Genomic DNA, 27,745 nt, shown 5'->3' on the forward strand with positions numbered 1-27,745 from the left:
AGAAGGAGATTATGGTGAACTGTTATAGTTTTATCTAAAACTGTCGGACTAAAGGTTCATCATTACGGGGTGTTGTGTGGTGTTAGTTCAGCAGGCATTACACACACATGCAGGTAGGAACAGAAGATTACCGGAGATGACTCCTTTCTTTATTTTTCTTTTTTCTTCTTCAAAACCACAACCAGAACAACATACTCACTAGTGCCCTCTAGCGCTTCTGGTAAATGCATCTACAGAACAAATGCAATAGTATGTGTGGACACAACATCTCCCCCTTTGAACAAGGATTTCTTATGTGAACCTGACTTCATCATTCTGATGTATGTCACCTAATACACGTTTAACATATTTCACATTACTCAGTAACATTCACTTTCCCATGACAAAGTCTTGGGTCCAGCAAGGTGGGTTCCTCATCCTGGTGGGCCTAAGCCTACTATCAGACTCAGAGTTAGATGCTAGATCAGTTCCTGGTTTATGACAGTCCATTGTTGTGTCAGAATCAGTACCTGCGTTCAGCTCTGACAGAGCCGATAAGTGTGAGGCGTTCCAGGTCCGTCCATCATCCAGCAAATAAGTGTTTGGTCCTTTCCTTGTCATGACAGTCCTTGGTTTGGAAAACTTTAACTCGCCTTTCTTTACCTTCCACGGCTTCCTAACCTGTACCTTGTCACCAGGCTGAAAGTTGGATGGTTTGGTGTGTCTGCGAGCATCAGTGTATTCTTTCATTTTCATTTGCTTATTCTTAACTCTTTCGCACATGGTATGCCTCTCTGTCTGAGGAACAGGCATATCCATTACCTGTAACTTTGTTCTCATTCGTCGTCCATGGAGCAGTTCTGAAGGGGAAACTCCAGTTGTTGAATGAGGGGTTGCTCTGTAGTCCATCAGGTAAGTTCTCAGGAACGATTTCCAGGGTTGTCCTTGAATCGAGGCAGTCTGTAGGCAGTCTTTAATGCATCTATTGAATCTCTCAACTTCCCCATTAGCTCTTGGGTAATACACTGAGGATCTCAGGTGTTGGATTCCCCTGCTTTTCAGGAAGTCAGGGAACTCAGCAGAGAGAAATTGAGAGCCATTGTCACTTATCAGTGTCTTTGGATTCCCTTCACGAGAGAAAACTACCAAAAAGGAATTGAATGATAGTAGCCGCATCAGCTCGGGGAGCAAAAGCTACTTCAGGCCACTTACTAAAGTAGTCTACCAATGTGAAGGCAAATCTACAGTCAGAAGGGGCTATTTCAAAAGGGCCTATGATGTCCACAGACACCTTTTCCCAAGCAGCAGCTGGTAAAGGAATGGGTTGGAGTGGAGCATCATGGGTGACAGTGGACTTGTCATTCTGTCTGCACGTTGCACAGTTCTTTATCAGTGTCTCTATGTGACAATCCATTTTGGGCCACCAGTACAATTCCCTCAGGCGTTGTTTGGTACGTACAATGCCTTGGTGAGTTTCATGAGCTATATCAGTGAGTTTTTTCTGCAACAACTCAGGCACTAGCAATCGATGTGTACCTCTGATGATGCACTCGTTCAAGACCGCGAGTTCATGGCGGATTGGGAAGTACAGCTGTAAGTCAGGTTCCAGTGACGTCTTCCTTGCAGGCCAGCCTTTCTGTATCTGCACACGGAGCTTTGTGAACACTGGACAGGCTTTGCACTCTGACTGGAAGTCATCCTCAGACACAGCACTCAGATCAGTGAGGATGGCTGCAACTGACTCCACATCCTCTGCACATGCCATGTCTGTCTCGAAAAGTGGGAGCCTAGAAAGACAATCAGCAACATGGTTCAATGACCCAGTTCTATATTCCACTTCATAGTCAAACTCCAACAGGCGAGCTGACCATCTGGCTATGCGTAGACCAGCTCTGTTATTGCCCTTAGTAGTCAGCAGTGTTGTAAGTGCTTGGTGATCTGTTCGTAGGAGGAATTTTCTGACCCAGAGCCATGTGTGCCATTTTTCAGCAGCCCAGACGCAAGCTAGAGCTTCCTTCTCAACGATTGAGTATTTCCTCTCTGCATCAGACAAGCTGCGAGATGCAAATGCAACAGTATGTTCTGCATCATTACTGTCAAGTTGAGTCAAAACAGCACCTACACCGTAGTCTGAGGCATCTGTTGAGACTATGGTTGGCTTACTGGGGTCGAACATCACCAGGGCAGGGCTGTGCACGATTAACCGCTTGACTTGATCAAACGCTGCTTGAGCTGCTTCGTTCCAGTGGAATGAACAGTCCTTATGCAGAAGAGCTCTCATAGGTTCAACAACAGTCGCGTAATTTGGCACAAACTTGCTGTACCATGCACTCAAGCCAAGAAATGAGCGCAGGGTTGCAGGATCAGTAGGGGGCGGAGCATGCAGGATGGCAGTGACATGAGAGTCATCTGGCAGCAGACCTTCTGGACCGATCTTTTGACCCAAAAAGCTCAGAGTAGTTTGACGGAGTTGACATTTGTCAACATTGAGTTTCAGTCCTGCATTGTTGATTCTGTGTAACACAGCACGCAAGTTGGCCTCATGTTCAGCTTCTGACGTTCCGTATATGATGACATCATCAAGGTAGCATTGCACCCCTTTCTGGCCGCGTAGGATTTGTGTCATCATCTTTTGGAAGGCTGCAGGTGCTGAACTCAACCCATAGGGAACTCTGCAGTACTGGTACAGTCCTTCATGTGTAATGAAAGCAGTGAGCCCTCTACTCTCTTCATGTAGTTTCAGCTGATGGTAGGCGGATTTAAGATCCAGGGTGGAGAACATGACAGCCCCACGCAGCTCAGACAGTATGTCCTCTATCAGTGGCAAGGGATGACTGTCAGCGACCACCGCTTTGTTAGGTTCTCTCAAATCAACGCACATGCGTATGCCACCAGTCTTCCTTCTAGTGACTACAATCGGGGAGACCCATTCAGATGCATCGATTTTCTCTATGATGCCATGTTCCTCAAGGTTCTTGAGTTCTGCGGAAACAGCATCACGGACTGACAGGGGTAAGCATCGAAGTTTCTGCTGTATTGGCTTCACTTCAGGTCGTACCTTCACTTTATGTACAAAGTCCTTTGCACATCCGAATGCAACTGGAGACTCACATTCCTGTTTACATTGAGTGGGCAGAGCAGAGGTTTGCTGAAGTGTAGCACAGACCTTGGGACTGTCAAGAACTAATTGTCCCCCTTTTATGTGTAGCTGGAGGGCAGTCACCAAGTCCATTCCCAGTATGGGTGTTCCTGTTCTCACAATGTAGAGATCAGTGGAGGCACACTTGCCATTGTAAGTAATGTCAGCTCTAAGACACCCTAATACATCCAGTTTCTCTTTTGAATATGTAATAAGCTGAACAGCTGGATTACTTAACTTAACTGAGCCAAAATTTGTGCTGTAAACATGTTCAGGTAGTATGGAAACACCAGACCCTGTGTCTACTAGTAGCTTAACAGTACATGCCTGCGCAGTATTTGGTACAGTGACAGCAACAGTTCACATCAATTTAGCCGGATCACCACTGACACAATTGTCAACAGTTAAAACACACATTTCAGGAACAGTCACTTCATTAACAAGCTTATGAGAAGATTTACACACTCTCGAAAAATGTCCGATTTTCCCACACGTATTACATTTGCAGTCTTTTGCGGGGCAGGATTTATCATTGGCTTTGTGATCAGCTGAACCACAACGGTAGCACGTCGGAGCTGTATCCGTCTTTTTAGCTGCTTTGTATTTTGGCTTGCGCATCTTCTTTTGTACTTGAACAGCGGCAACAGGCTTCGTTTCACCAACAGCAATGGCCTTTGCATCAGCTATTGCAGCCTGTGGTAAGGCGCTGTAGATTCGTTGTCCCTCCGTTCCCAAGCAGTGAATGAGCAGGGCCCTCTTCCTCTCAGTAGCAAAGTCATTACCCCCGATCGCCAGCAAGTAGTTATCGAACAACTTTTTCCACGCAGCAAATGGAATTTTCGGTTCGCCCGGGCAATCCAGGAACACAGCCGGGGGTTGCAAAGAGAGCAGAGTCATAACTTAATCACCACTACTCTCGTCGCCACTTGTTGTGTGGTGTTAGTTCAGCAGGCATTACACACACATGCAGGTAGGAACAGAAGATTACCGGAGATGACTCCTTTCTTTATTTTTCTTTTTTCTTCTTCAAAACCACAACCAGAACAACATACTCACTAGCACCCTCTAGCGCTTCTGGTAAATGCATCTACAGAACAAATGCAATAGTATGTGTGGACACAACACGGGGTGAAATTTCAGTAAAGACCGGGGACGGGGTTGTTGCATTTTAATAAAGGTGACGTTTTTGTTTATGGGTATTTTATGTAGTGATTAAAACTACACAGTAGTTTCAGTTTAAGGGGGGAGGAATGTTATGTTGTAGCAGGGATTTGTCCACCAGGGGGCAACAGTTTTTTGAGAGTGGTATCAGTGTGTGTGGCGCTTGCCCCAGTTCAGAATAATAAAAAAGTGACTGCGAGGTCAACATGGTCTCCGTGGTTCCTTAGTTCTAGGATATCACAAGAGCCAAATCAAATCAAATCACTTTTATTGTCACATCACATGTGCAGGTACATTGGTACAGCACATGCGAGTGAAATTCTTGTGTGCGAGCTTCACAAGCAACAGAGTTGTGCAAAATACAATAACATAAACAGGCAAAATATACGAATGGCTAAATCTGAAACTAATAAATATATGTACAATATATAATAGTATATGCAAAAAAAAATAAAATAAAATAAAAAATTCTGGATGTGTATACTAAATGTTTTTCTACGTGTGTGTGTGTGTGTGTGTGTGTGTGTGTGTGTGTGTACACATATTTTACAAATTAAATAGAGTCAATAAATAAAATATATAAAAATATACAGAGTGAGACATGTGCACAACAGTGGCATTACTGTACAGTATGGAGTGCATAATGTTAAAGTTCCAGTAGTGGAGGTGAGGTGTCTATGACGTGTTCAGCAGTCTAATGGCCTGATGGCCACGGGATTAACTGCTGTGCACAGGAACCATGTTTAATCTTAAACTGGATGCTAATATCAGCAATAAATGAGTGACTTACAGTAAATCGTGACATGACAAATACTTAATGGTATGCTAAAAAGATATCATTACACCACTCCTGTGACTGGGCAGATTATTACATTTGTTTTTACCTACAGTCACTGGAAAAAGAAAGTTTTCACAGGACTCTGTGCTGTCCCATGATAAACTAAGCATGTCATTAATGCTTCCATAGGAATTAAGAGAGTAAGCACTAGCCAGGTGTAGCTAATCAAATGTAGTTGATTTATTGATTATCAGCAAGTGTGAGGACCTCTATGAAAACAGAATTTTAGGCAGTTGCTGCTCTGGAATATTCAGCAGTCCAGGAATGGATACTGAAGCAAATCCCCCCCAAAGGTCAGACTGTGCAATGCTGAGAGAAATTAGAAAACATCCAAGAGCTACATCTCCGATTCTACAGATCTCAGTTAGCATGTTAAGTTTAAGACAGTACAATCATAGCCATACTGATGGCTATTATTTGGGCTTCTTTTGCAGTCATCGGACCTGAGTGACCCGCAGTTGACCGTGAAATCTTCCGTATACCAAAGTATTCTAGATTAAAATTTCAGACCATTGGTTGGATACCTAAAGCGTGGCTGAAATTGGGATATGCAAGGCAATGATCCTAAGCAGAGCAGCACATTTACTCCAGAATAGCTTAAAAAGAAAAAAATGAGGGGTGTCAATGACCAAGTCAAAGTCTAGATCAGGGGTTGGCAACCTGCGGCTCCGGAGCCACATGCGGCTCTTTAGTCCTTATAGTGCGGCTCAGCGTGGTTTGGTAAAAAATAAATTAGAAGTATTTAGCTGAAGTGTATTTTATTTATGTTAGTTCTTTTTTAACTTGTATTTCTAAATTGGAATATTATTGTGATATTTAAATATTTAAAAAAATTTATATTTTATTATTTTTTCATCGCTCAAAATAAGCGTCACACTCGCGGAAGCCGGTGTACCTGCCGAAACGCCGTGCATTTATCGCGACTTTCAACCCCAGGTAGGCCAATTATGGATCTTCAGATCCACATAATGTCAGCAGCTCCACCGTGAACTATGTTAAAACAAACACCGCTCACGCCTCACAGATGACAGCTTACAGTCCTGCGTAAAGATGAAAGTGACTTCGTACAGCCCCGATTTGCAGACGCTGTGCGCAGAGGTTCAGGAGCAGAAGTCCCATTGTAAACATATCACGGCAGACCCGACGATGTTTGCACGAACATGCTTTTCAGCATCTCTTTATTGACCACTTATCACAACGGTTGCTGGCGCATTCAGCCAGCTGTAACTTTTCAGCTCACAGCCCGACACATACCAACAACAGCATAGATAGCACAGACATTAAGGTGGCGAGGTGTGATTGCGTGTGCCGCTCAGGCGTGGTCTCCCCTGCAGACCACGCCCCGCCACACACATTAACCAGGTAAAATACATATTTAGGCAGAATTTTGCAAATATCTATTTTTAATTTTTTAGCAGCATAGTGCTTTTTTTCCAATTATTTTTTTTAAAAGTCAGGGCAAGGCTCCAAAAGCCCAAAGGCAAAATATATGTTGTGAGCCGCCACCCTTATATATAAGGGTGGCGGCTCACAACAGTTTTTGTTTGCTACATGGATCATTTTAGTTCAGCTTTCCTTTTGTTATATTTCTTTAACAGTTCAAAATGTGTTAATTACATAAATAAATTGTAACTTTCTCTGTAGCACTTCATGGATTTCATAAGGAACACACCTTAGTTGTTCACACAAAGCATAAAGGTAAAACTATCCTTTGGTTATTTTGTCAAGTATATACATATGCTGATATTTGGTCAAGAAGACTTTTTCACATTTTGCCTTTGTTCCTGTGGTAATTACTTACCACAAACGGACCCTTTAACAGCCATTAGATGACAATCTGTGTTAATTGGAGTTAAATTATCTTAATTTCAGGAGCAAGACCATGCCTAAACATGCCCCTTCCTTCCTTGTCTCATCTCTATATGACCCCCCCAGTTCTACAAGCTGTTCATTCACGTTTTTGTGCCCCACCGTCCCTCCCCTTGTTTAAATCTTTTCACTTCTCATTAGGGGATCTGCCAGGCCCGGGAGATCCCTATGTCCCCAAACCACAGCTCAATTCTTGATTAAGCCATTCGCCTTTATCTACTAAAAAACGCTGCCAGACCTAAAATGAGGACGTGGGTCCAGCTAGTGAAATGTTTTTACAGGCATTACTGTAAAACTGTATTTTAGGATACTGGAAAATAATAACTTGTCTCTTTTTGTATGTAGGTATAAGATTTTTTTTTTTAATTTGTCATGCACACACACACACAAAGTAGTAATATATGCAGATATGCAGTAAAAGGAACACTGACTTGTTAAGAGTCTTGAACAAAGAGTTCATGTTGGAAATCACAGTGCAAACTGAAAAAGAAATGTTTTAATTCAACACTCAGTTAGCCAAGAATCATTTCCTGGCTTTTCTACACAGAAACCTCTCCTTTGACCAGCTCAGAAAAAGCCTGTTGTAAGTTTTCCACACCTACTGCTGTTTCAATAAGGAGTATGTTGGAGCTGATAGCCTCTGGAGAAAAGCTACTGCATCATCCAGTTTCTCAACCTCCCCACTATTGCCCCGAGTGTGGGTCAAAGGTCAATAATAGAGCAATTGCAAGCAGAACATGAAATCCAAGTAGTGCCTGTGTGAGAATAAACACTGGAAATGGTACAGCATGATACAAATCTCAGAAAAAGACTTACAGAAAGTATCCCTCCAGATAACATCACTGTGGATATGTGGTTATTACAGTGAGTGGTCAGAGAGCACTGACTGTAACAAATTCCCCAGCAAATAGTTTTGACATTGAAATATCAGAGAAGTCGAAAATTGACTCTTTAATTTGTTCCGTAAAAGGGGATCACCAAAGGATGCATTATTTATGCAACAGCACATCATGAATCAAAGCAGGGATACTCACGCTTTGTTGATAGGAGCAGTCAGACTCAAACGTGATTTCACGGTTATAAATTCACAGTTTTTTCATCTATTCCCATTTAGCTGTTTAACACCAAAACATCCTTACACGTTCTCTCTGGAAAGCAACAGCTCCTTGTGTGGAACGTTCCCAGCTGCCAGCCTGTGAATGTTCACTTGATGTGTCTTTGTCTTCTCTGTCACACTCGAGGGGATTGAAATTCCTCGTGTGAAATGATATTTGAGGTGATTAAAGGGAGTCATTCCACAGAGCTGACAGTTCTAATGGAGAGAGAGCAAAATCTGCCAGTCCAGTCCTAATAGCGAGACAAGCTTTGTGACAGCCGCCGGAGGAGCTCAGAAATGCTCTGCTCTCGGGACAAAGTGCCGACAGAGGCATGCCCTCTGATTCTGTTGTCAAAACTGCTGTTTGTTTAGTTGCTCATGATGTATGAAGGAGCGAAAGACTGAGACAGAAAAATGGAATGCAGCTGTTTAGTCTTTTGGCACAAGGTATCAGATATAAGCACATACAGTGGGGCAAAAAAGTATTTAGTCAGCCACTGATTGTGCAAGTTCCCCCACCTAAAATGATGACAGAGGTCAGTAATTTGCACCAGAGGTACACTTCAACTGTGAGAGACAGAATGTGAAAAAAAAAAATCCATGAATTCACATGGTAGGATTTGTAAAGAATTTATTCGTAAATTAGGGTGGAAAATAAGTATTTGGTCAATAACAAAAATACAACTCAATACTTTGTAACATAACCTTTGTTGGCAATAACAGAGGTCAAACGTTTACTATAGGTCTTTACCAGGTTTGCACACACAGTAGCTGGTATTTTGGCCCATTCCTCCATGCAGATCTTCTCGAGACCAGTGATGTTTTGGGGCTGTCGCCGAGCAACACAGACTTTCAACTCCCGCCACAGATTTTCTATGGGGTTGAGGTCTGGAGACTGGCTAGGCCACTCCAGGACTTTCAAATGCTTCTTACGGAGCCACTCCTTTGTTGCCCGGGCGGTGTGTTTTGGATCATTGTCATGTTGGAAGACCCAGCCTCGTTTCATCTTCAAAGTTCTCACTGATGGAAGGAGGTTTTGGCTCAAAATCTCACGATACATGGCCCCATTCATTCTGTCCTTAACACGGATCAGTCGTCCTGTCCCCTTGGCAGAAAAACAGCCCCATAGCATGATGTTTCCACCCCCATGCTTCACAGTAGGTATGGTGTTCTTGGGATGCAACTCAGTATTCTTCTTCCTTCAAACACGACGAGTTGAGTTTATACCAAAAAGTTCTACTTTGGTTTCATCTGACCACATGACATTCTCCCAATCCTCTGCTGTATCATCCATGTGCTCTCTGGCAAACTTCAGACGGGCCTGGACATGCACTGGCTTCAGCAGCAGAACACGTCTGGCACTGCGGGATTTGATTCCCTGCCGTTGTAGTGTGTTACTGATGGTGACCTTTGTTACTTTGGTCCCAGCTCTCTGCAGGTCATTCACCAGGTCCCCCCGTGTGGTTCTGGGATCTTTGCTCACCGTTCTCATGATCATTTTGACCCCACGGGATGAGATCTTGCGTGGAGCCCCAGATGGAGGGAGATTATCAGTGGTCTTGTATGTCTTCCATTTTCTGATGATTGCTCCCACAGTTGATTTTTTCACACCAAGCTGCTTGCCTATTGTAGATTCACTCTTCCCAGTCTGGTGCAGGTCTACAATACTTTTCCTGGTGTCCTTCGAAAGCTCTTTGGTCTTGGCCATGGCGGAGTTTGGAGTCTGACTGTTTGAGGCTGTGGACAGGTGTCTTTTAAACAGATGATGAGTTCAAACAGGTGCCATTCATACAGGTAACGAGTGGGGGACAGAAAAGCTTCTTACAGAAGACGTTACAGGTCTGTGAGAGCCAGAGATTTTCCTTGTTTGAGGTGACCAAATACTTATTTTCCACCCTAATTTACGAATAAATTCTTTACAAATCCTACCATGTGAATTCATGGATTTTTTTTTCACATTCTGTCTCTCACAGTTGAAGTGTACCTCTGGTGCAAATTACTGACCTCTGTCATCATTTTAAGTGGGGGAACTTGCACAATCGGTGGCTGACTAAATACTTTTTTGCCCCACTGTAGCTAGTGATCAGAAATATACTGCAGAAAGAGCTGCTCAGAATTGGAATGGTGTTTGGGATAGTTAACTTCTTAACTCTGTTCCTACTTCAGTAAAGGCTTTGGAAAACAATAAATGAAGACAAACCTGATAGCAAAGCAACTTTGCCGTACATGCCATACATACATGCCATACATACATGCCATACATACATACGTACATAAGTTACTGCTAGTGTGGTGGCACGAAGGAGGGATAACCAGGGAAGGTGACTAAGACATGTTGACAACGCCACCTAGGGGGGGACAGGTACACCCCAGGAAAGACTTTTATAGCCAATGTAGATGTTACACTAGCTATCAAAGCCCACAGGCTCATTATTAACAGCACAGGTGAGGCAGATCAGTTTTACAAATCAAAATTTATTAAGAAAAACTACAAAAAAAAAAAAAAAAAAAAAAAAAAAAAGCATAGAACTGTAAGATCAGAGAAATTCTTAGGGTAGCAGGGCTGAGACTGCAAGACTGTTAATTAAAACACTTTAATAACAAACAATGATTAAAACAACAAGGCTCGCTGCCACGGTGCTACCCTAAAATGGCCTGTATTTATATAGCGCTTTACTAGTCCCTAAGGACCCCAAAGCGCTTTACATATCCAGTCATCCACCCATTCACGCACACATTCACACACTGGTGATGGCAGCTACATTGTAGCCACAGCCACCCTGGGGCGCACTGACAGAGGCGAGGCTGCCGGACACTGGCGCCACCGGGCCCTCTGACCACCACCAGTAGGCAACGGGTGAAGTGTCTTGCCCAAGGACACAACAACCGAGACTGTCCAAGCCGGGGCTCGAACCGGCAACCTTCCGATTACAAGGCGAACTCCCAACTCTTGAGCCACGATCGCCAAGCAAAAAAAAAACAAAACAAGGAGCACCAGAGTCCAAAAAATGCAGGAAAGCATATCAAAAACAAAACGAAACCAGAGCTCACCAAGAGTCTACAAAAAGTCCAGGGGGCCGACCGTGCACACGGCAACGGTGGCGACGTGCGAACAGTTCTGGAGGCCGACCGTGCACATGGCGACGGCGGGCAAACAGTTCTGGAGGCCGACCGTGCAGACAGCAACGGCGGCGAGGAAGCAGTTCTGGGGGCCGACCGTGCGGACGGCAACGGCGGAGAGGAAGCAGTTCTGGGGGCCGACCGTGCGGACGGCAACGGCGGCGAGGAAGCAGTTCTGGGGGCCGACCGTGCGGACGGCAACGGCGGCGGGAATGCAAGCCTGGAGGCCGGCCACGCGGAAGGCAGTGGCGGCAACAGAAGTCCGGAGGGCGGCCACGGTGGCGATGATGCCCAACAAGCGGCCTGGCAGATGACCGACAATGTGGAGGTGGTAGGAGGGGACCCGAAGGCTGCGTGGCCCCTGCAGCCCCAGGCGAAGCGGAGGTTGGATCAGATGAGGCAGAGGCTGAAGCCGAAGCTGGGCCAGGCGACGCTGAAGCGAATGCGGAGGCTGAACCAGGTGAGGCTGATGCAGAGGCGGGGCCAAACGAAGCTGGTGATGTGGGAGCTGGACCAGACGAGGATGAGGACGCGGGAGCTGGACCAGACGACGCTGAAGCGGATGCGGAGGCTGGACCCGGCAAAGCGAATGAAGCTGAAGCCGAAGCTGGACCAGGTGAAGCTGAAGGCGAAGCTGAAGGCGGAGCCGGACCAGGCGAAGCTGAAGCCGGAGCCGGACCAGGCGACGGCATGGGTGGAGACACGGAGGCTGCAGCTGGCGTGGATGGAGACACAGAGGCTGCAGCTGGCGTGGATGAAGACACGGAGGCTGCAGCTGGCATGGAAGCTGGAGACGGAGGCGCTGCAGCAGGCAGCGGCATGGATGAAACTGCTGCTGCAAGCGTGGACGAGGTTGCTGGTGGAGCAGCAGGCGGCGGCATGGATGAAACTGCTGCTGCAAGTGTGGATGAGGCTGCTGGTGGAGCAGCTGGTGGCTGGACGGGCTCCTCAGGCCCCCCAGCTGACGAGGAAGGAGGCTGGACGGGCTCCTCGGGCCCCCCAGCTGACGAGGAAGGAGGCTGGACGGGCTCCTCGGGCCCCCCAGACTGTTTTTGCTAGAGTTTACTAGAGTTTTACCCTAGTAAAATAACAACTCAATAAAATAACTAAACAGAAATGGTGGAGACCGGCCACTTGAGGAGGCAACCTACAGGGAGGAGTGCCCAAGGGTGCCACCAATTGCTCACCCGTGTAGTTTCACTGCAAATCTCACTGTCACTCACACTGAAATCTAAATGGCGCAATCTACCTATGCCCGGTGTGTACACTCTCATGCATCAGGGAGGGGATTCCACCTCACGTGCCTAGCCCCTCAACAAGCGGCCGAACCTCCACTAAAGCAACAAAACAACAAAGCATCAAACGTTAAACAAATTAGTAAAAGAGATATACATAAAACAAATACACCCTAAGTTAAAGTTCTTTATAAAAAGGATGATTAAAATACATAAAACAACTCCGAGTAAAAGACCATAAAACCAGGAGTCAGTCAAGGCCAGTCCATAAACGTTTGTAAGATGACAACAGCCACAAGAAGACACAACTAAACAAAACAGCACAAGACAGCAGCAGTATGGTACAATCCTGTAACAAAAGAGGGAAACAGTCGTTAAGGTCCACCCTACCTACTACATGCCACATTATAGCAAACACAAGAGTCCCACTTACCACTCTCTAAAGGGGAATACTACAATGAACAGCTTTCCTAAAGAAAGCAAACCACTCTGTAATGCTTAACCACGTGACAGTCTTGACCACCTTGGATGGGAAAAGACTGCCAGATGCCGCAGTGCAGTAGTGAAGTGCAGCTGTTTCTTATAAGGTTGCTAATTATCAGCTGGGAAGGTGTGGATGTTAGTGCTGCATTCGCAGACAACATGTAAAATCCTACCTCAAAGTCTACTTCATTACACTAGCGCAACATTATTTGTTTTTGCGACCATCTCCAAAGACAACATCCTGACACAAAGTTGGTAGGGAGGAATTCCTGACCCACAATGATAAAGCTAAGTGCAGCCAGAGTCTGATCTTCAGCATGTAAAAGCAGTAATTAGCAGTTAGGCTTGCAGCACTGTAGCACACATTTTCTAACTGTACCTCTTTCAATCAGTATTTTTGGGGTGGTCTTCCCCAACTTTGCTGTCAGTTTCATGTTAATACTTAATGCTAAAGAAAGGTCTTTGTGTGTGTCCTTGTTATGGATGTGTCAGCATGTGGGACTGTAGCCTAAGTTTTAAATTGATAGCTGATAATTATGTTGCATTGCATCTCAGTCCTCATCTCCTGCTTCCGAGCAGCTGGGCTGGCTTCAAGAATGACTTGTTTTGTGAAGTCCTGTGTCTACACACCAGTTCCAAATGGCACACCCAGTCATTTACCACCCACTCTCCTCCACATCATTACAGCAGTCCAAGTGGTAGCAACTTTGTGATCTCTCATTATAAATTATACAATCCTGTGATTGAAAGTATTTTCCCCCATTCTAATTTCTTTGTTTTTCTTTGCCACACTTACACATTTCAGATGATCAAACAAATGACCATAACCAAGTTTTTACCTTTTTCACACTGGGCCAGGTGGGTTTGGATAGTTTTTCCCCCCTTAATAAGTGAAATCATCATTTAAAAACACTGCATTTTGCATTTAATCGAGTTATCTCTGTCTAATGTTAAAGTTTGTCTGATCGTCGGAAGCCTGTAAATGTGCCAAATGAGCAAAAAACTAAGGAATCAAGAAGAGGGCATGTCATTTTACACAGCACTATATATATAAGCAGGATGATGTTACTCACTGGTTATTCCCTTATGAAGCATTGAGCAGAGTATTTTTGCAGTCACATTCTCAGTGTTTTGAAATTGGATGTTATGAAAGAATGGAGTAGATGTGAAGCGAGAAACTGATTGACCGTGAGTGCTCAGTGGCTGGTGACTTGTGAGTGACACGTTGTTAACCAGTGAGCACATTATTGTTTATCCTTTCAAGCACGTCTGTGATCTGAGTTTGCTTTTTAGAGCTGGAAACCATCTCCATCTGTTATATACAATCTATATTTTTCACCGTTACCTCTGTGTTGTGCATTATGGTATATCTCTCCAGTGTGTAAGCAGCATCTCAGGGTCCTGGTCTCTCTGGAAACTCTCCACCTCTCTCCGTGACACCGTTTTTTCGGGGTGGGGGGTTAAGTTCCGATCATCTTGCGGGTGTTACATTTCTGTAACACCTGCAAGAATATACCCAAACTGTCAAACAAGCTGACATTACCCCTGGCTTCAGTGCTTGTTTTGAGTGTTTTCACTTTGAAAGATGGGCATCATTGTTCAGAACATCGCCTTCTGTACCTGCCATTTGCAGACCCTGCTTCCAGTGTGACTGACTGAAAAAGATGTTTCCCAGTTCCGGCAGAGCACTGCGATGCCAATTACCCCCTTTTTCATCCAGCACGTCCATCCCTTTTTTTTCTTTCTTTTTTTTTTTTGCAGTTAACAGAAAATAATGGCTTTGTGTGAGAGTGATAACGGTGGGATTCCCCAGAGGGATGTAATGCACCAGAGATCATTTTATCCTCTCAGTTCCTCATCTGATATAGATCAGGTCTTAATTCCTGGACTATCACTCCTGGATTTTGTTTAACATTGTATTTGAGGATTTGCAAATTAATTTCCCCTCATGTGCTACATTCTTATTTTTTGCAGGTTTTTCACATTAAAGCTTTCCTTTGGTATTTGCATGTTCAAACATTGAATTATGAAAAAGAGAAGCCTTCTCTGAACCTTCACATCTGATATTAACTCCCAGGAACAGTGCTCGGGAAGTATTTCATTTTCACAGGTGACTCTATAAATTCTTTTTTTTTTTTGTCCTTGTTTCACTTTCTACGACTGTTTCAAAAAGATTTTTTTGACATCATAATTCCTGATCGATAGAGTACATAAGCCTTGATTATGCTGCATTTATACAAGTTGTGCAGCTTGTCGTTTCAAAGAGGTGAAATGCATGGCACAAAGGAAACCAACAGACTAGATACCACAACACTGCTGCCATTCAACAATTGTTTAATAATGCGACTGTGATGACTAAGAGAAACAAATGGAAACAAAAGACACGGGAACCCTTGCTACAACAAACAAAAGAAGAAGAAGAAGACCATGAACACAACCCATACTTAAAAATCAAAAGCATAACATGGAAGTGAGGGAAGAGGGGGAGACAGAACCTTCAAGACATCACTCCTTATTTACTTTGCATTCACTTTCTGAGGTAGGGAAATTGTCTTCTTATTCTAGCTGTTAAGCTGATAATTAAATGATTAAACTGATTTGAGTGCAAATTTGATTGTAAGTTTCTATAAAACCTAGGAGCGAAAGTTTAGTTTGCTTAAATAGCAAGACTTCAAATCATAGCAGTTATTCCTGATGGTTGTTTTCCTGTTTCACAGAAAAAGTACATTTTTTCTTCCAGAGAGCTTTAAATTTGATCTGTTACTTGTTCTTTTCTGTCATAAATATATTGAAATATACTATTTTGTTGTTGTATGCTCATGTATGCTCATACAGTAAATGTGGCCAAAGGTCCCATTGATGACTTAAGTTTATGTAAAGGCTAGGCTGCTCTAACATATCTGTCCATAGAGGATTGAAAACGTGTTTGTCCATTCCGTTGATATTGTTACTCTGCCACGCAACTCCACCAAGGACGGTCCCAAGCCCAGATGTGAAAGGAGGAGGGTGGTCGCCTTGCCGAAGCAACCAGAACCGACCAATCGGGGAAACTAGGCTTGAAACCCTGGAATCTCAAATATCAGCTTTATCGACCAATGCTACCCCATCCGGGGCAGCCGATGCGCCAGCGCTGGGTACCCAGGGCGCTGGTGGGAAATGGATAACTGGCCATCGACTCCATCGACTAACGCCCAAGACGCCGATCAACGTCGCAGCGTGGAACGTCAGTACTGGTCACCATGTTGGGCAGAAGGAGATCATCGCCCGTGAACATTCAAAACTCAGCGCCTTGATATCGGCCCTATTGGAACTTCGGCTGACTGGATCTGGCACCTTCGCCGTCGAAGTGCCGGCCATGGACGAGAAGATGACGTTGTATTACTCAGGTGGCGAAAAAAAGAGAAGCCGGAGTCGGCTTCATGGTGCACCATCGGTTCTCTGTGAGCGTCGTCGCCTTTCAACCTGTATCGCCGTCCTAACTGTTAACAATATGATCAAGCTACACGTCATCGCAGTCTACGCGCCGACCGAAACGAACTCCGATGCATCCAAAGATTAATTCTATGATCGCCTGCAAGACGTCCTGGACTCCCTACCTCAAACCGACATGATCATGGTCACCGGCGACATGAACGCCCACGTCGGCATCGACCGCACTGGCTGGGAATAAACGATGGGAAAGTTCGGCCATGGAGAAATGAACGACAATGGACTGCGATTGTTGTCATTCACCTCAACTGGTCCTCGGGAACACACTATTACAACACTCGCTCAAGCACCGTCTGACATGGCGCAACCCAAGAGGAAACGACTCGGCGCTACTCAACTACATGCTCATCAACACCTGGTTCCGATTGTCCTTGCAAGATATCCGGGCTATGTGCAGTCCCGGCTATGGCTCTGATCACTATCTCGTCCGCGCCCGAGTGCGCATGCAGCTCCAACGAGCGAAGAAGCCGACACCAATTCAATTCCAAATACCAATACCAATTTCAGATCGCATATTCGAACCGCTTTGCCCTCCTCCCCCTGAGTGATGATGCCAACGAAGAAGAGCAAACAATATTGGAAGCCATCTTGGACTGCGCCAAGCCGCTGTGCCCACCCGCCCGATGTCGCACACAACCGTAGATCTCGGACGAGTGTCTCGACCTAGTCGTTGAACGCAAGAAGGCCAAGCTAACCAACTTCGAAAAGAATCGTCAGCTAAACCATGAGGTGCGGCTGAAGATGAAAGCAGACCATGAGGCGTACTGGAACAAAGTCACTGCGGAACTTGAAAATGCGGCCGAACGACAAAACTATAGAGTGCTGTACTTCGATGCATTCTTGGCATTTCCATTCGCGACCATCATTCGAATGACACCTTCCTTACCAGCTGCGGCAGCCAACCGACGATCGGCGAACTAATCCAGTGTTGCCGACTCCGATGGTTTGGCCACATTTGTCGAATGGACCTGAGCCGCTACCCCCATGGCCTACTCTGGTTGACCCGCCCCGCCGATTGGAAGGTGCAGCGAAATGCACCAAAGAAGACATGGACGAAACAAATCGAGGATGATTTGAAGGCCCGTCGAATCGATCTTGAGCTGGCAAGAACCATTGCCTTAGATCAAAAAGTGTGGGAGATCATCGTTGGTCAAGCAAGAGAACCTGCGGCACCTACAGCAGCGTACTGGTTGCGCGGTCGACAACTGCCGCCAGACACCCGCTAAGGACGAGAGAGAGAGAGAGACTCTGCCACGCTTCAGATCATCAAACAAATTGTAACATTAGACAAAGATAAAACCAGTAAATCCAAAATACAGTTTTTAAGAGAGTACGGCATAGCCAAGGACCATCGGAGATGTTCTGCCACAACTGTGTAATGTTGTCATTTCGTGACAGATCAGTCATAGCAAACGCTGCAGCGTCCATCAGACATGGCAGCCCATAATCACATGAGACGGACGATGCTACCATGTATGGCTTTAGATAGTCAGGATCAGTTTTAACTTAGCTGTAGACCATTAGTCATTAGTCTTTCTCTGTATTATTGTAGGGCCTTTACCTTACAATATAAAGCACCTTGGGGTGATTATTGTGATTTAGCACTGAAAAAATAAACTGAATTGAAACTATCAATGAGGTTGTGCTGTTGTGCTGAAGTCTCATAGACACCATGCTAAGTTTATCACCATCACCATCTTAGCTTGTTGTTGCTCCCCCTGGCCTGTGGTCACTTTTATTTTTTTAATGTGTTTCATGCACGACAAACTCTGATGCTGGGAACCTTTGCAAATAAGTGTGTATCACCCTGCTGAGGCCGTCGGTCCACCGGGGTTATGTGTTACTCTCACAGAGTACGAGGTCAGTCCTGCTGATACTTCTTGTTTAGGAGTCGTATGCCGACATGACATGTTATTGTCACACTTGAGTTCACCTGTGCCACATCATCCTGTGTGTGTGCCCTCCCTCAGTCTTTGTCAGGCTCTTGTTGTTTTGTAGATTGTAATACTTAACTGAATCTTGCAGTGATTATATTTTTTTATCAGCTCTAGTAGTTATAGAATAAAGGTCTATGTTTATCCACCTACCTGCCAGCCCCCATATTCTTTTCCCTTTGTGAAAATAATGGTGACATATTTGGCAGTTTCAGGGCAGCCACATATCTTTGAAGGATAGTTTAAAACTTTCCAGGCCCCAGTATGCTTCAGTATGTGTCAGGTTCAAGGCTTCTGGTAACCCCGGTATTCTTCCACTCCATTTAGTTTAATTAATCATCTTTATAGTAGCTATCAAAACTAGTGTGCTCCAAACTGCTTACTTGGATTTCCAACCTGCTGTCCTCCATAAAGAATGAATGAAGTCAAAGCAGTAACTCGAGACACTTAAGCAGGTTAGCTCCTTGTGTTTAAGTGCTGCTGAATAGTGAATTCCAAGTAATGATTTTCCTTCCCCTGAAATGAATATGTAGCTTTACAAATACAGCCTTTGAGCTACTATCATCTTATCACCCCACTACAGGGCATGCCCTGGTAAGTGACTTTGTTATCAAGACACACTGCAGTGAGTCAGCTGCTTGGTGTTTAGCTGATATTGACGTTCATTGAAACTGTGACCTTCTTGTCACCTCTTTATTACAGGATGACCTCTATGCTGCCGGGCCACTTGTGAAAACCTTACTTGTTAATAATACAATTATTAGGGCCCCTTCTCTAGGACATGTCACTCCTGTCTTTACAATTGATTTGTCTTTTCCATGTAGAGCACTTTTTTTGTCTTCACATATTTGTCACACTCATCACCTCACACTCCCCCTTCAACCCTGATAAGGACAAGTTAAAGAGGTTGGATGGATACATACATATACATAGTTTAAGTTTAAAGTTCTACATTTTTTAAGTAAAAAGAAAAACTGCTGGGAGTGAGAGCAGACTATCAGCCTCATGTTTTGAAAGATTTCCTTATTATATTTCTCTTGGTTTTGAGAAGCACTAAACAAAGAAAGAGATTCTCCTAGAATGAAATGACAAAAGATGTATTTTTCAGAATATCCACCCATGCCTCAAATTAAGGAATGACATTCAAGTAACTTAAACTGACAAGGTGAAACTACAATGCTCATACAAAGTCAAAATATAAAAATCCTCAAATTAAATCGAGTTTTCAACCACTGGACATCACCGTCACATAAACATGATGAGAAAAAAGGGGGCGGGGGTAAAAAGCTATAGATTGGAAGAAAGTTTTTATCACAGGAAATGGAACTGAGAAGGAGGGGAAGTTGAACTAGTTTCCCCCCTGGTTGCTTGAGCCATTAGTTGCAGTGATGATGGATGAAAGATAATGTTGAAAGGGCTGAGCAGAGGATTTGCCTGCCTGGCCTAGACAGCTGATCTGTGGGGATGAAGAAGACTGCTGTTAGCCAAATCCTTTATCTCCTTTATGCCATAACTACGACACCTTGGAAAAGCAAGTAAAGGGCATGCTTGTCAGAGATATACCAACACTACAGGTTTTGTCCATTTCTCTCTGTGCAAATGTTGAAATTGGAAGAAATCAAATAAAGTCATTTTTACAGAGAATTTGCTATGTAGGTTTGGGTATCCTTTTTTCCATTTAATAAATGAAATTAATTATTTCATTTATTAAATTGATTAAATTATTTCTATTTACTAGGGTCATCTTTGTCTAATATTATAATTGGTTTTATGATCTGAAATATAAATATGTGACAAATATGCAAAATATACTGTCTGGATATTTTGTCAGAGAACAGAAGTGAACGGCCACACTGCTTCTAGCTGAAGGCAACAGGAACTCAAGTTTGAGGCCCTTTGTACCATGGTGAACACCGTGTGCATTCCTTTGTGACCACAGTGTACCCATCTCCTTATGAGTGCTTCTAGCAGGAACACTCCATGTCACAGAGCTCAGATCATCACAAACTGGTTTCTTGACCACTGAAAATTAGTTTGATCTGCCCAAGGGGCCTCCACAGTCACCAGATCTCAATCCAATAAAGCACACTTGGAAAGTGGAGACTCTAACAAGGTGTAACTCAGAGGTTCCCAAAGTGTGGGGCCCACCCCCTGGGGGGGGGGGCGTGGTATGAAAAGAAAAAAAAAAAAGAATGCTTGGACACTGCTAGCATAATTTGACGGGGCTTCCACACAAACGCAAAGCAGGAGATTATTTTTCTTGGAAAACAAAGGCGGAGGGGGCTCTAGTGTCACGGGGTGGAAAGGGACAAGTTACCTAGGGTTTTTTATTGTGCATGTTTTGCTGTGTTTTACTTTTTTAATATTTGAATATTGTACAGTGTTTTATTTTTATGGGTTTTATTGTATGTTTTTATGGTATTCATTGGTGACTTGTCCTGGAAAGACGCCGCCCCTCCCTGATTATGAACCTGACACACCTGGGAGGTCCCAGAGGCCAATAAGAGGGCCTGGAAGACCACGGAGAGATAGGCTTGAGAGACAGAGGCATGGGAGACGAGGTGGCAAAAATGGTGGAGTGAACTGTGTCAGGCGTTGGCGGCCGCAAGCCCGGACGGGGGGCGGTGAAGGTTGCCGTGCAGGACTTGGGAGGAGACGACGCCAGCGAGCAGAGAAGCGGAGGGAGCTGTTCTGCTGCTGGAATAACTGGAGGCCAGATCATGGTGGGGAATCAGCGCCCTACCTCCCACGGCGAGACGGGCTGGTGCCGGTTGGCGTGCTACAGGAAAGTGGCGGGCAGAGTTAAGAGCTCTGCCCATCCGGGGTAGGTCTCGCGTCTTATCGCACTATAATCAACCGTAGCCACTATAAAGAATAGTGACTGTCGCTGCCCCTCTCTTCCAGCACTCTGGAGCGGAAACGCTGACAGGACGGCGAGGACGCTGCCCGGTTTTTCCTTGTCCACTCCGATTGCCTGGATTTTTTTAACTTTTAGTGACTTTTACGCTGTGGCGGATGCCACTGGACTTTTAATGTTTATGTTTAATTGATTTTTATTAAGAGTTTTCCCTGGCCAGGGTTGTTTTAATTCCTTTTACATTTTTAACTGTTTTGGTATAATAAATTATATTTTATGAGCCAGTTTTTAATTCAGTGGATTCCCTTGGCTGCTCCACTGTTCCGTCCGTTTTTGAGGAGGGTTTCCCTTCTAGAATAACACCTGTGTTAAATCATAATCACATTGCCCCGTTACACTAGCAAAAAAAGTTTGGGAACCACTGGTGTATCTCATAAATTGTCTAGTGTGTGTGTGTGTGTGTGTGTGTGTGTGTGTGTGTGTGTGTGTGTGTGTGTGTGTGTGTGTGTGTGTGGACAAACAGACATACAGACAGATAAATCAGACTAGATGTCATCATAGGTAATTAAGAAAAGCATTCAGGATTCAGGCTATCACAACACAACATGAGACTCAAGCCCATGCTAAGCGACATTTAGAGAATATTGGAGAATACTGAGAGCAGCCTGGGGCTGTGTGGTGGTTGCTGATGCTATCATGCTATCATTGTTCTTGTGCTTAATCGCTGTGGCTAATGACAGGAAATGAAATCACCCACTGAAGACCAACGTGCTTCCCACAGAATAATTACCGCTGTTGACCTTGTGCCTTTCTCTGGTATGTAAGCGCACTCACCACACATTCAGTCAATACATACTGTAGCATGAGCTACTTAGGGCTGCTCTATTAAGCTCTTATTCATTACACAGAAATAACAACAACAAAAAAGATGAAAACTGAGCCACTGACTACATGTTGCACTTGCTGCCAGTTAAGCAAAAAAAATGAAAATGATTTATCTGCTTTGGCATTAGCTATCAGTTGTGTTTAGAATTGCTTATGAGAGCAAAAACAAGCATTTGTAAAGACAATGTTATAGTCTGCCATAGAACAAAGCCTAATGGAACATGTCAGTGTATGAATATTTCAGAATTTCCCTCGCGTTTACTCCGGTATTGATTGTGCTTTCACAGTACTTGTCATCGTTTTTGTTATTAAAGCAGTCTGCGGACTTGTTTTTTACTGTGGTTTCACTTTATGTCGTTTTCTATGCAAAATCCCCGGTTCACAGGAACACGAGTGCAGCCTCGGTAACTGTGAGTGGAGATGATAGAGTGCCTCTCAGTCCCAGTTTTACACACATGAGACTGTTATCAATCATCTCATCTAAAGCAAGAAAGTAAAGAAACATATTTCCCAAACCTGTCAGAACTATTCCTTAAGGTAAAGCACTGACGAAGCAGCATGGAGAAATCCCATTTAAAGCCAGTTTACCTGCTGCGAGCCAGACCCTGACAGCGCCCCTTTACACTGCACAGGCTCTGACGGCAGCTCCAACCTCAGGTTCTTTGGACGACTTGGTGGTGTGTGTTTGGGAGTATGTTTGTGTGTGTCTTGACCTTGGGAGCCCTGCAGGGTACCATTGATTTGTTTACCTGCGCGCTGCTGACAGTTTCTCATTAGGTTTCTTTTGCTCAACACTTCCAGGACAGGAGACCAGAGTCTGCACTTCACAGCCAACGATGCATGATCAATGCGGCTGATAGATTGGCACTGGCAATATCATTTGTGTTGAATGACTCTTTAATGGACGCAAGCGCTCCATTTAGTGGCCACAATAAGGCGCCTTTTTGTGTCTGAAGCGGCATTGTGGGTCTCTATGAGGAAGCAAACAATATGCTGAAAGGAGAGCTTTGTTAAAATTACTCTGGAAGACAAGCGTGGCTGCAGGAGGAATTGTGCTTTATTCCTCTGTTATTAGGGGGTATTTGCAAAGTGTATAAGAGAAAATGCAATTTAGCATTACAAAAGCTTTTTGGCACTGCAGAGCGTGCATGCAGCTTGTAGAACCTCTTAAGAGGAGGAAATAGAGGATAAATAAAGAAGAAGGGGCAGCACAGTGACATAAAAAAACCCATTTCCTCTCTTTGCGCACCTCTTCTAATTCCTCCCTCATTTTCTAGTTATGCATTAAAATGATTTTCTCCAAATACCCGCTATTTTGGATTTAAACACAAGACCGGTCTATCTCTGTAATGAGGCTTTTACCAAAGCATAATATGCACTGAAGGGTGTGTGTGTGTGTGTGTGTGTGTGTGTGTGTGTGTGTGTGTGTGTGTGTGTGTGTGTGTGTGTGTGTATGTATATGTGGGGGAGTGCTAATAAATTAAGCAAAACCCCCCCACAGCAAAGCTTTACAGCAATTAGTCCGCCTTTAAGCGCAGACATGCATTCCTTGCTCTTATAGGGCTTTAATTCCATCCCACCTCCCTTTTCTTAATGATGAGGATCTCTTTTTCTCACATTGTTTGCTAAAATGGGCACAAGGAGGCAGTGTTGCTGCTCTCCTGCCAAACCACTGCTGAGGGAATCCACCCTTTTGAGGTGCTAAAAATGCCCCCTCTATTTGTCATATCCAAATTTAAGTAGAAAGTTAAGATCCCCACCACTAACACCACCCAAAGCTCTGAAACCCCCCACCTCACTTTCCTCTCCTGACACGAAGTGACACCGCAATTAACTTGAGGACAAATCAAAGTCTAATTACTTCCTCAGGTGACAAGCCGAACATCTCCACCCAAAACCGTGACGGCTCCCTCTCCCTGGAAAGAAATTCTAAGAAGACTGAAAGCTGACAAGACATTGAAATCAATAAACATTTGCTGTCTCCGGCTCTGATGAACTCTTCTTGTTAAGAAAGAGAGAGAGAGAAACGAAAGAAAGAAAAAAGAAAACGCTGACCCTGAAAGCAGAAGACTGCAGATGTAATAGTATGGGTGCATGTAGCATTTATGACGCCCCGGGGCGCTGCACAGCCTGTCTAGGTGTAGCAGTCCGACATCATATTTAGTGGGCTGGGACGGGCTGGAGGGCCAGCCATTCTCTAATGATCAAAATAACACTTTGTCAATGTAATAGCCCGCTGTTGTTCATTCTTTACACCCGCCTGACAGAACATACCTCACAGCTTTGCTTACACCCCGCCCTGCTGCCCGTTTGGTTGCCCGTGACTTGTGTAGAAGGGGGTGGGAGGGGGTCCCTCCAACACCACCATAAACCATGATTATTTTCATTGGAGCTGATGTGTTGCAATCACTAACAGCACTGAGCTCCCTTTCAATAAAATTTTTTAAAAATATTAAATAAATAAATAAATAAATTTTAAAAAAGCCAGCATCTCCAGGTATAGGCCCCTGTAACTTTGGTCCAAACATCAACGGTAACGCCAGGCTTTGTTTAAGAAGACGAGGAGCAACAGATGGCAAGCATATCTATAAATAAGTCGCTCCTCTGAATAGGAGATTAGTGCATTTGAGCCGGTTTTTAATGGTCTCTGGGAGAGATTAAAAAGTAAGCTGATTCATAATGCATTTCTCTTTGCCGTGAATCACACATAAACGAGAGTCTGGGAAGAATCAAAGCAGGAGGGGAGGGGTGACGGTGTGCTGGTGGTGGGGAGGGCTCACATGTCTAAAGTGGGACGTTGCATGACGCATGCCTTCTTTGCGCCACTGCAGTTTCTCTATCTGCGCGGTTGACTCCTAAGCTCGCAGACCTCAGCGTGCATATTTCTACCCATTCATTTTCACTGCGCGCTGTTTATTTTACAATCATTAATGCCCTGAGCGGTTATTCCAGAGCACAAATATCAAGCAATATATAAAAAAAAGAAAAATAACCAATAGCGCATTCCAAAGTTCATGGAGAATATAAACGCTGATAAATATACATAAACCCATCTTGCTTTTAGCCTCTGGGTCACATTTTCTCCAAGTTATTGAAATAGAATGGAGAGGGGAAGGGAAAAAAATTCTCAATTATATAACCAGTGCTGATCAGCCTACAGATAGCCGCCCACCTGAGGCTACCGCAGCATCCTCCACAAATATTGACAGAATTCTTATCTTTTTCTTTTTTTCTTTTACCACTTTTTTTTCTTAAACAAATATGAAGCCTATGTGCAAATCCTGTTACCTTCCCATCTGTTCGAACACCGCACCGCACAAATTTCCTCACAAATACATTTTGGTATTCATTGTCATTGTGCGTGTTTCCAGGAACTGCTGGGCTCCATCTGATAAAAGTGGACGTATCTTTAGATATCTGCCGCCTGGATAAGCTCTGTATCTGCCATTTAATGTCGCTGGTGCCAGTTGTGTGGAGACTCACTAAGTTTGTCCGCAGGCCTTTTTTTTGTGGCTGTGTTTTCTCAACAGCAGCAGCTCCTACTTATTTAATAAATTCATAATCACGCCCAGGAGAAACACATGGCTGACCTATAAGAAGGTGAATGGATTTTTTTTAGAACTATTGACATGTTGTCCTTAACAAAGAGTCACGCTGTCCTAATCAATTGTTTAAATGAATAAAGAGCACATATCACCACGCGAGATGTTCCTGTATCTGCCCCGAATAGCCTCGCCTGTGTAGCCTTGAGTGACACCCAGTGTTTTAATACATGAGCAATTTTCACAGGATTTAAACAGTCAAAAAAGCATCTGTGGAAATCTATTTTCATACATACATCTGTTGGGTGGATCTGTCAGCACTTATCAACAGTCATTTCTATGCCCACACCTTGTGTTTCTATTTCTAACGTGTGTGAGAGAAAGGCTTGGAAAACAAATATGTGCAGACTAGATTTATGCCCTTAAAACACAGTGACTCACTGTGTGTCTCTTACTCATTAAAGAGTTTACAGATATTGTATTTAATGCTATTCCCCCAGCATATCTCATCACTTTGCAGTCACTGTTGTGTAGTGGCTTTTTAAATTCTGATTCGCAAAACTGAGAAAACGAGTCAGAAATAAATCCACTGCAAAAAAGTAGTGTCGAAAGCACTGCAAGTTCAGACTGTGTTACATCAAAAGTGCACATGATTGTTTGGTGTTAAACAACTGATTTGCAAAGAGGGATTTTTTTTTAGGATTGTCTCTCCAGTGAAACTCATAATCGTACTTAATTGTGCAAAACTTTTGGTATAAAAATATACTAACATAAAAAGTTAATTAATGATTTATGAATGTATATTATTGCATCTTTTATTACTACTAGGTAGCTTGGACTACAATACTACAATATAAGTTAGATTTAAAATCTGCAAAAATCAATTCAATTTTATTCATACAACACCAAATCACAACACGATTTGCCTGAGGGCGCTTCACATTGTAAGGTAAAGACCCTACAGTAATATGGAGAAAAAAAGACAGTCAGACAACCCACTATGAGCAAGCTGTTGGTGACAGTGGGAAGGAAAAACTTCCTTTTAACAGGAAGAAATCTCTAGCAGAACCATGCTCAGGGAGGGGCATCCATCTGCTGCAACTGGTTGGGGGTGAGGGGAAGAGACAAAATGAAAAACTAAAGCTTTCCAATGCATGTGGAATATCTGCATCTAAAATATAACACTAAAATTGAATCATGTGGACAGAAGCACTGGGCCACCTACACATTACACTTTTTGTGCTGATGTTAAAGCGAGAGAAGGTTTGGAACTTTTTGCTTACTGAGCCGGCAGAGTGTTGGTGACTTTTACAGTCCACAATATGCACAGCAGTGCTCAGTTACCTCACTCTGTAACTTTACCTGGTTCACCACTTCCTGGTTGAGTTGCCATGGTTCCTAAATCCTTCCACTTTGCAGTGATACCACTTTGGGCTGATCATAGAATATTTAGGAGGGAAGAAATTTCACACTTCTTGCATCCTACTGAAGTACTTCACTTGATTTGATTTGATTTGATTTGATTTCAGTGAGCTCTATAGACTGACTCCTTCTTTCACAAATGCTTTCAAAGGCAGACTGCATTGCTAGGTGTGTGATTTTATACACTTGTGGAAGATTAAGAGGTGTGGCCCAATGTACAGATAGCGCACTTCTACAAAGTACGAACACATTCAAACTTCTGTCTGTGTTAACAGGAATGTGAAGCTCAGTGATCTTGTAGCCAACTTCTGTGTGGTTCTTATGGAAAGGGTTGGTTAATATCATAATCCCTCCCAGGTTGTGGCTTGTTATTTTGGGTTTTTTTTTTCTGTTTTTTGTTTTTTTTTCCTTTCTCTCATTGCTTGTTTGTTTTCCTCTCTTATATTAACCAATATTCCAACATGAGAAGTCCTGTGTGTTGACTCAGCAGGCGTAATATTAAAAAATGAGAATAGCTGAGAATGCCTGAACCTCCCTGCATTATATTCCAGTTTATGATGTGCTGTCACCTGGTGCATAAAAATTCACCAGAATGCAGGAAATGAAGTGTGTGATGTACACTTTGATGAACTTCAAATATAATGGATGTCTCCCTCTCTCTGGAAGAGCTCAGGAGATATTGTAGGTATAATATTG

The 27,745-nt window shown here is 43.9% G+C and overlaps 2 long non-coding RNA genes across 3 annotated transcripts in view; one reads left to right on the forward strand and one right to left on the reverse strand.

The window, feature by feature from the left end:
- The window catches only part of LOC309698366, a 310,269-nt gene that overhangs the window by 82,419 nt on the left and 200,105 nt on the right, over positions 1 to 27,745 (reverse strand). The window lies entirely within an intron of this gene.
- Positions 20,413 to 22,421, forward strand: LOC309698364. Of its 2 annotated transcripts, XR_014274074.1 has the most exons (3): positions 20,413 to 20,456; positions 20,790 to 21,679; positions 21,724 to 22,421. It is a non-coding gene; the product is annotated as an uncharacterized lncRNA (long non-coding RNA). The 2 variants fall into 2 exon arrangements; XR_014274075.1 differs by lacking the exon at positions 20,413 to 20,456 and having other exon boundaries at positions 20,530 to 21,679.

The sequence above is a fragment of the Aulonocara stuartgranti genome (genome assembly GCF_965226115.1).
Source record: "Aulonocara stuartgranti genome assembly, chromosome: 22".
NCBI classification, from domain to species: Eukaryota; Metazoa; Chordata; class Actinopteri; order Cichliformes; family Cichlidae; genus Aulonocara; species Aulonocara stuartgranti.